The sequence below is a fragment of the Pinus tabuliformis genome, chromosome 3_1 (assembly GCF_031772625.1).
Source record: "Pinus tabuliformis cultivar Carrire ecotype Pingquan chromosome 3_1, CPIR1, whole genome shotgun sequence".
NCBI lineage: Eukaryota > Viridiplantae > Streptophyta > Pinopsida > Pinales > Pinaceae > Pinus > Pinus tabuliformis.
Window position 1 is genome coordinate 514,948,618 of NC_142301.1, and position 10,084 is coordinate 514,958,701.

Genomic DNA, 10,084 nt, shown 5'->3' on the forward strand with positions numbered 1-10,084 from the left:
GGTCGCTTTCTATCGACATCAGCACATTATCTAGAGAGATGACTTACAAATCGTCAGTACCTTGAAGTTTGCATGCATCAATGGCAGGTTTCTCGCCTTTGACGACAGTTTACATCATTGACTTTCGATCGAAGGATTCCGTGACATGTTCGACATCAACCCATTCATTCACATCTCATGGATTGTACTGGGTAATTTGAGAACCATTGACATCATTGGTGGTCTCTCTCACACTTGTTAACTATTTACATCATTGACTGGTAATCAAGTGGTTTCTACCATGTTCGACATCAACTCATTTATTCGCATGGATAGAATCGTACCAATTCGGGAAGTAGAAATGAACACCCTAGATCTAGTTTCCACCATCCAGGCTGCGAGGAGTTTTGTATTCATTATATAGTAGACTAATCATAAACAGATGGTTGCGTCCATACTGTGTCTACATGTGTCTATGATTATGATGTACTGCAAAATCATTCCTGTATCAGAGCAGTAGTTAGATTGTTAGTTAAAGTTTTCAATCTGAGTATGGGAATGCCTACCTCAGCGATGATATCATCTTATATATGTATTTTGTGTTGAATATTTGCAGGTTCTGACCAGGCTCTCCACAAGATAATCCTTGAAATGATAAAGTACTTCACCCTTCCTAGATGATATGAAACCCTAAATCTACTACAGGCTTCGCACTTTAGGGGGCAATCTGTTACACTAAAAATTGTCACCATGACTATCTACAGTTAGTATGGCTCCATCAACTGTCATACTATCCTCCTTGGCAAGTCTCATGCCTCTGCTTTTCATGTCAAACTCCAAGAAAGAGAGAAAAGTCATTTAAAGTCAATTATCTCTGGGTACGCAGTTTCTCTTAGCCTTACCTGCGTGTACGCACCTCAAGTTCACAATACCTGCGTACTTGTATGCTCTGTCTGTAAAGCAATGGGTGCGTACTCCTGTAAAGGTCAAAAGGCGCAAGTTTCACTCCAAAAAAGTTACTTGTGGTCATTTCTAGAGCATTCTAGAAGCTTGTTTGACGTGTATTGAGCGCCTCCAGATGGTTCACGTATCCCTATGAAAGAGGAACTTATCCCATCAAGAGGGGAGCTAACCCATCCAAAGAGGGGCTTATCCCATTGATGGTGGACCTGATTAACTTCCTCTAAAGCACTATAAATATAGGCATTGGGCCAGAGGGAGGGGAGGTTGAAAGCTGAACATTCCTAAGGGTAGATGCTGCTGAGATTAGGACTCCCTTTTAGAGCTTGAGAGGAGAGATTCCCATCCTTTCTTGACTTCATTTGGAAGTGGGTGAGCTGATCAAAGTAAAGGAAAACTCTTGCTGGACCCTGGGAGGAACTTGCACAACACCAAGGCTCAGGTTGTAATGGTTTCTTTTGTTTCCTATTAATACAAATAAGTCCATTCTTCTCAACAATTTGTTATTTATGAGTTGTTTCATATACTCCTTGGTCTGTATGTTAAATATGTTTTATTTTATGAGATATTCAGGTTCTATTTAATCGTTTGATTGTTAGTGAATGCAGGTTTCGAAGAGAAGGAGGAGCTCATCCGGATCGACGAGGCTGGACTACTACAACAAGCGTTGGACTACAGGTAGGATCTAAACACTTGATTTCTTATATGGTAAATGCATATTTAGAGAAGGATTGTTCTTAATTGTCTTGTTTGTCACTAGAAAGCCTTAAGCTTCTAGGGAGGTTGGTTTTGTCCGCAAAATTGACTCTTTCCGCATGACACTAAGTCAACTAATTACAACTCATTCTTATCTCTTTAACTGATGGATAAATTCCTCAATTAATGGAGAAACTGTTGCATGTCCCCACATAGACTTCAAGTTTGATTTTCCTTAACTAATTAACTCAAGATGAATTAATTAATTAATTTACAAACTACTGCTAAGATCAAATTCGAATTTTACTTCACTATTTTAGTTTAGGGATTGACTAAAATAGGAAGGTATCCCGAAATGCTATTTTTAGCACTTCTAATTTTCCATCCATTGTTACTAAGATCAACATTGGTTGAACTGCTATTTGTAGTAATGATATTTTTAGAAATTCTATTTTTAGCATTTCATGTTGCTATTTTCAACAAGTTGGTGCCTACAAAGATCCCTTATAAAGAAATTTTCATTTCCATCATATGTTCCATATGTGATATTGTTCGATTATGATTCATGAATGTTTAAATAAATAAGAAATTTTCTTATACCGATTCACCCTCGCCCCTTCCCAATCCCATCACTTAGAACATTAACATGGCATAGAGTCACCAAAAAGGGTTTTAAAGGGTTTCCGATTTACTTCATATCGATATGCAATTCGAAATATGTTGAATACCTTTTCAACTCTTGTCCATTCTCTAATGAGTTGTGGTCTCAAGCAACAATCCTCTTCAAACAACTGAATCATAAGAAAACCAATCTTAGACTCACCATATAATTATGGAGTAACGTAGCCTTTCAAAACACTATCCTAAATAGAACATGGTGCCTTATGTCATGATTTCTCTTGTGACACACCTAGAAAGAACAAAAAAGATAAATATTCAGGAATAAGGATTTTTCTCATAAGAAATTTTGGTACTCAATCAAACAAAGCATCTAAGAAACAATCCTTCTTCAATATTGGAGTAGTGGAGACTAGAAATATTCCCCTAATGATGTAAAAATATTGCACCTCATCCAATTATCTCATTTTTATCTTTCCCTTCTCATCATGCCATATCTTATCCTGATCTCTTTAACCAATCACTAGTCCCCTCAAAATCAAGTGTTCATTAGGATGAATTTTGATGGCCCATGAAAATGAAATCCAAGATTAGTGGTATTTATAGGGATATTAAGAGATGATACGATACCATCCTCATAATTTATGTAGGCTCTCCTGGTTTCAACTCCAACAACATCTCTAAATTTTATGCATTAGCAAAAGGCCTTCAATATGCTAACCATAACAACTTCTCTAGGATGCACATTGAGGGGGATTCTCAACTGGTTATTTTGTCCTTTAAAGGACTTAATCATGGCTCTAATCCATTGAAAATTTCCTCTCCTTGAAGATTAAAAAAACTTCTTATGAGGATTACAAGTCTTATGCCCTCTATCCTTGTTCTACTCTCTTCTCATGTGCACTACAAAGGAAAAAATTTGGCAGATCACCTAGCTAATATGGATACTCTTCTTCTAATATTGATATGCATCTCTCTAAGCATGACATGCCATCCTTTTCTCTCAAATATGAATGTTAGGTTATTGTCGACCATGATATATCCTCTTGGATTAGGTGAAAAGGAGGGGTTTAAGGGAGTTGTCACCTCACTCGATGAGTGCAATAGACGTGCAACCTTGCTAGTAGTTATGTTGGAGTGTGGGGGCACATCTTCTAGTTTCATGGCAAAGCTGAGCTATGCTCAATGTTGGAGACCTGGTCTGTAGAATGAGTTTAATTTTTACATAATGGGGAAATGGATGGAAGTGACTCTGAATCTATTCCAGTCATTTCAAAATTTGATCTAGTTTAGAGCAATCATTCTCATCTCTTTGTATCTGAAAATGGCCTTAAAGTAGTCTATCGGATCATAGTTTGAGTTGTTATTTTCCTTGTTGAATTTTTAACCTTATTTTCTTTTGTATTCCCATTGAGTGTGCCCAAAGAGGGAGAGTATTCACTTTATATCCATCTCATAAGCCTATAGGTGTACACTCTCTCCTACTATGTGGGTATTTAGGTAGGGATGCTTCGCTCTCAACAATGGTTAGGCAGAAAACTCATTACCATTGAAGAAGTAAAATCTAGGGAAGGTTCAGTGGGTCTTGAGATAGAATGAGGTTGGTGATTCAGCTCATTTTTTTGGAGAACATGATACAACCACAATTCAAGAATAGTTGAGGGAATTCGAAGTAGATGTCACAATGGAAAGGGAATGTTTGTTAGATTCAAAAGTGATAGAGAATATATGGGATTAGATGTTTGACACTGGACACACCCATGGTAGGTAGAACCAATACCTATTAACCGTTGACCTATACTGAAGAATGAAAATGCTATTGGGAAGGGTGATCATCAAACAAAATCAAGCGAAGGAGGAAACTATACTGATCCTAGATGAGGTGGTGCTCAACCAGAAGAATATGTTGGGGGGTGGGGGGTGTCTCAAGCATATTGAAGTGACTATTGCTCCTATTTCAGGTTTGAGTGGCGATGGCCAGGGGAAATCTAGCCCGCATCCTCCTAAATTTTGAATGTGTTGGTTGTCTTTCTCTATCTCATTTCTTTGTAATGGAATCTCCTTAGAATTTGGTGTACATAGGTTATATTAATAGTTTTCATAGGTAGTATAGTTTATAGTTTTATAATCTAGCCCGCATCCTCCTAAATTTTGAATGTGTTGGTTGTCTTTCTCTATCTCATTTCTTTGTAATGGAATCTCCTTAGAATTTGGTGTACATAGGTTATATTAATAGTTTTCATAGGTAGCATAGTTTATAGTTTTATGGCAGTCTAGATCTTTCTCAGCTTTTAGTAATTTATTTTGGATACTTTATTGATTATAGATTAATACTTTGAGTTAGATTAATAGTCTAATTTAATAGCAAATCATTTAAAGTGAAAGACATGAAATAAACATTAAAAGAAAAGCAAAATATTACTTAACAATATTTAATAAAATTATAAAAAATTAAAATAAATTCATTAAAAATTTATTTAGTGATGTTTAATAAAATATTAAAAACCATAAAAATAAATACGTAGAATTCTTAACTCGTAGCAAAATATTATCTAATAACATTTTTTATAAAATATCCAAAGCATTTCCATCTTCATTGACATTCCTGGTCTTTTTCCAGTCAAAATTCAAAGAATTATATATCGTAACATACTAGATTTTCTTAGGTTTTTAAAAATCAACGCCACGATATCCATTTTAATCCAATTTTGTTTGACTTTAACTTGAATCTAGTTTATGGTCGAAATAGTTAAAATAGTTACTCTGTTCTTTTCAAAAAGTATTAGAAATGTTTAAAATTATTGAAAGGATGTGCTTGTGAAAAATGTTGATAATATCTAAATGCTGATGCGATATTTTTGAGTTAAAATTAAATAAAAAATAAATGTTATATATATATATCTATCTATATATATATATATATATTTGTTTTTTTATATGGGAAAATTTATTATAATTTAGTTGTTAGATTAGCAAGAGTATAACTATCTTTAGTTACTAAATGCGAATGCAAGTTGACTCATCACGGTTATTCAAAGAAAATCATGTCACCTGAAATAATGCATTGGTGGTGATGGATAAGAAGGCAAAATTTCACTCCTGCTACATGCCTCTCAATCTTAGACCTTCTTTATATCCATAAAAAGGAACTCTTAAACTAAAAACAATTTTAAAGTATATTTTATTGAAATTTGACCCAAAACAAAATTCATGAATCCTGACATTTTACTTCGATAAATTACTTTAAAGATGCCCACTTTGGAGATGCCAAATTGTCACAAATAAACAAAAAGCCGCCATTTGTGTATCCGCAAAATGCTCACCTTTATCAAAGGGAAAAAACAAAATGGTTGTTTTTAAACGTCTGTGGGGGACCATGGATGCTCACGCTATGATAATTATAATGATGCATGTTACATGGATCTCTGACATCTCCAATTTTATAAATTTTAATGACATTAGCCTTACTGTGTAGTGCCCTAGAGATTCATGGCCGACCATGTCACAGAAATTGACCAATTCTTCAAAATCTGTGAACCAAGGCCATGCTTTCTCCACTAATGTAGAGCTACTTTTTTTTTACAAGAGGAAAGGCAAGCTTATTTGCACATATTCAGAGCAATTAAGACATTATGAAAAAGCACAGAAGCGACCTGATCACAGTGAGGTCCTTGATGTTCTATACGCTCCTCGAAATGGAATTTGGGTATTTGATGGGTACACTTTCGCGCCAAATTACTCTATTTTCACAGCCTACCTATTTCACTCCTCACCACCATACAAAAAGAAATTGCGTTTGTGCTTGCTGCAACCCCACTATTGGCTCTTTATCCATGGTTAAAAAGGGCAGAAACAACAGCTTAGAGACGACGCCACTTCCTCCAAGTATTTCAGTTCCCCAAACGGATCTGTATATGCGCAGGCTGTGGGACAACCCTAGCGAGGACTTGCCGTGGAAGCCCAGTTATCTGGTCACCTTCACGGTGAGCGTACGGCAGAAGGCCATTATCGACCGAGCCGTTCGAAAGTTTTCCACTACGACGGGGAGGCCAGCGATTGGGACGAATTCGAGTGGTCGAGGAGGGCCATCCATGTGTCCGCGCCCAGGGAGACGAAGTGGTGGTTTTCCAAGTGCTTCCTCCACCCAGACGCGGTAGCGCCGTACGAGTATGTTTTCGTGTGGGACGAGGATTTGGGGGTATAGAATTTCGATGCCAAGGGAGCATTTGAGGGTCGTGGAGAAGCTCGGGCTAGAGATATCGCAGCCAGCTCTGGACCTGAGAAGCAGGGATATAACCTGGCTACTAAGAAAGCGTAACCCGGACATGGAGGTCCACAAGGTCATGGCGGCATCGTACAAAAATGAGCGCGGTGGGGGAGGGTGGTGCAAAGATCCGGTGCTGCCTCTGTGTGCGGTGTTCATGGAGATGATGGTGCCGATGTTTTCCCGGGAGGCGTGGAAGTGCGCGTGGAAATTGATACAAAATCACCTGGTGCACAGTTGGGGTTTGGATTTTCACTTCCACAGATGCGTAGGAGGAGGCATGGGCACACAGGAGAGGATGTGTCACGCCCCTACACCTGCGGTAGTCTTTCAACTGCTTATAGCGAGGTGCGGCACCACCGAACACTTTCTTTTCACCAATACTTATATTCGTGGACTACGCCTAACATTCACTTTCTCCTACTTAGTTTGTGTTTCACAACCAAGTATTATTACGTTTATCCTTTATACCAATGAACACCCATACTCATTTATTATCAACAACAATTATAAACAAAGACAATTGCATAGTATAAAGGGGAGGGGCAACTCCCTGCAATATGAGTCTGCCCGAATCAATATATTATATAATCTTCACTTTTACAATGTACAAGCTAAATCTTGGGAAAACCCAAATTTACACTTAGTCAATTTTCACAACTAGTCAATTTTCACAACTTTGGCAAACTTGGTTGCCCAGCTCGTCGGCACCTCCGCACGGTTGCCGCACGACTCACCAACCCATCGTTCACCTTGTCGCACGTCTTCGCCGGTTCGCTCTTCGTTTGGTCGCAAACGCCCAAACTGTGTACACTTGCCCACACGCAGTCCCACTTGCCAACTCTTGACAAATGCCCAAATCGTGTGAACAGCACGTAGTACCACCTGCCCAACTCTACGACCTCCGGTTCCAACCTTCGTCTCACGATCGTGTCGTTTGCCCAACTTGGGCGCGCCTCCAAGTCGACACACACAGGCGCCTCAACCCGAGACACGCTTCCGTTAACAACCCAACACACCAACAAGTCTCCGTGCACACTTGCACGATGGGCGGGCGCTCACCCAAGTCGCCAAGACACCCATTCCAAGTCGTTGCACAATGCGGGCGCCACACACCCGTGCACGCCCTCACCCAACCACCGGGCGCTCCTGCCCGCACCTTCACCCACAACCGCGCTTCACCGTGCACGACCGCCCAAGAACGGGCGCATCCTTAAACCTGCGCCTTTTCCCCCTTAGACTTGCGCACTGCAGATCTGTGCCTCTCCTTGTGAGCGAAGATGTATGAGCGTTGAGTTGGTTGTTGAATGAGCCAACGCAATCACAAGTATATACCAAGCGTAGGGGCTAAGTCTGGCACCCAGCCGACTTGCCCAATGCTTGTGCACACCCCTACTTCCATCGCAAAAGCCCCCTCATCCATAAGTCAGCCTCCGCACATGCTATGCTCCATATAAACATGGTCTCCTCCTCACAAGTGCGCATAAGTCATCGCACACTTGGAGAAGTCGCACTTCCCATCATCGCAGGTCGCGCTCGTCGTGCGCGCGCGCCCAGTCGCCCGGCGCCCAACCATCGCACAACTCCGAAGGCCTTACAGGATGGGTGTCACACCCTGTAGTGTTTTTTCACGGATTTCCCAACGTGCGGCATTGACCAAATACTTAATTTTTTCATCGCTAACGTGTTTCCCGAAATATGCTTAACATTCATCTTATTAATTTGTTAAATTCATTTAATGTGCGGAATACATTAAATTAACATTCTATAGCAGAAGACACAATTCATGTGCAATATAAGAATTTATATTAAATTTTGTTGTTTTATAAATAACCGAAAGCAAAAACACTCCAACTGACGTTTTACACAAAGTTCGGCTATCATGCAGCTCGGCCTTTAGCCACTGCACCGTTTAGCTTCACCGAATACATTGTGCACAAGTTTACATTCCACCGAACACCCGTCGCACTTTGCCCAGCTTGTTGCGTTCACTGTGAGCAGTGAACCCACCACAACTTCACCATTCACCGTTTGATAAACACGTTGCCTCTACAACTCGTTTACAACTTCCACTGGCATGTGCCCTTCCACCGAGTCGCTCTACCCGTGTCGCACAACCTTGCTAAGTTCGGCCTCCCGCCCGACGATGCGACCTGCTGTCCTGCCCGTCACCGCGTTTACCCTCGCCCAATCTCACTGCGTTCGCTATTTAGAATGAGCGCCCATCATGCGGGCTCATCACTTCCTCGCCCAAGGCAGCTCGCCTTCCACCACGAGCTCGTCTAGACTTGCGATGACTCCACTCATTCGTTGGTTGTTTTCAAATGAATCGCTGTCGTATGTTTATATGGTCGCTGCCAAGGTGGGGGCTTCGGCCTATGGCCAAGCCAACCCAACCTTACGGCGGTTCGCCATTCCAACATGTCAGCCCGGGGGTAGGGCGCCCACACATGGGACCGCCCACCCATATATAACCATGGGCTCGCCATACTTAACCATTTTCACCTAGTGCATTCATTCGCCCGTTTTAGCCAGCGCATCGCCCTTGCTCGAGCGCACCCAACTCGTCAGTTGCCTCGACCGACTTGTCGGCCTGCCTGTCATGCACCCATCGCTGACACCTCCAATTCTCAGTTAAATGTGCCCGTTGTGCCCGAATGCACCAATGCCTTGTAGGAGTTACATCCTCCCGCACCTAAGGTTATTGTCATCCTCGGCAATCTGGCTATCCTTTGTAACCTTCTATCGTACTTCGCAATCTTTCACTTCCATTTCCACAATGAGTCCTCCGTTTCCCAACTATCTTCATCCGGTGCATCCTTCCATCTAATGAGAAATTTTCGTCTCATGTTACTCCCCAGCCTTGTCGTTCGAAGATCCAAAATCTTCTCCAACACAAGATTTGGTCTGTTAACAATCATAGCTGGCCCCCTCGATGGCTCTGCGTCAAGTCGACACTTCTTCAACTAACTAATATGTAACACAGGTTGACTCATATGCATGTAGCGCAGAAGCTCTAGCACATAGGCAACCTCCCCCACTCGCTTCTTCACTCAGAATGGCCCTTCATATCTCCTTGTCAAAGATCTTGCAGTCCCCTTAGGTCACTGAAACTGATCTTCGGTGATCCTGAGAAAGACCATATCTCCCACACTGAAGTGTGCATCCCGCCTGTTCTTATCTGCCATTTCTTCATTCTCCTTGCAGCTTCATGCAAGTGCAACCGTGCTAACTGCAAAGTCTCATCCCAAGCCTTCATGAACTTCTTTTCACGAGGACTCCTCAAGAAACCTCCTCTCACTACGATGTGCGGAGCGACTGGCATCTGCCCATTCACCAGCTTGAATGGACTATACCCTGTCGTAGAACTCTTTTGTATGTTGTAACTTAACTGAGCTACATCCAAGAGTTCAGGCCAATTCCTCTGATCAGCGGTCACATAATGTCTCAAGTAGTTCTCCAACAATGCTTTGATTCGCTCAGTCTACCCATCTGTCTATGGATGGTAACTCGAACTCATCAACAATTTTGTCCCAACTAGCTTGAACAATGTGGTCCAAAATCTGC

The 10,084-nt window shown here is 41.3% G+C and overlaps 1 pseudogene; it reads left to right on the forward strand.

Moving 5' to 3' along the window:
* Positions 1-5,801: 5,801 nt before the first annotated feature.
* LOC149188074 (uncharacterized) lies at positions 5,802-9,778 on the forward strand (annotated as a pseudogene).
* The last annotated feature ends 306 nt before the right edge of the window (positions 9,779-10,084 follow it).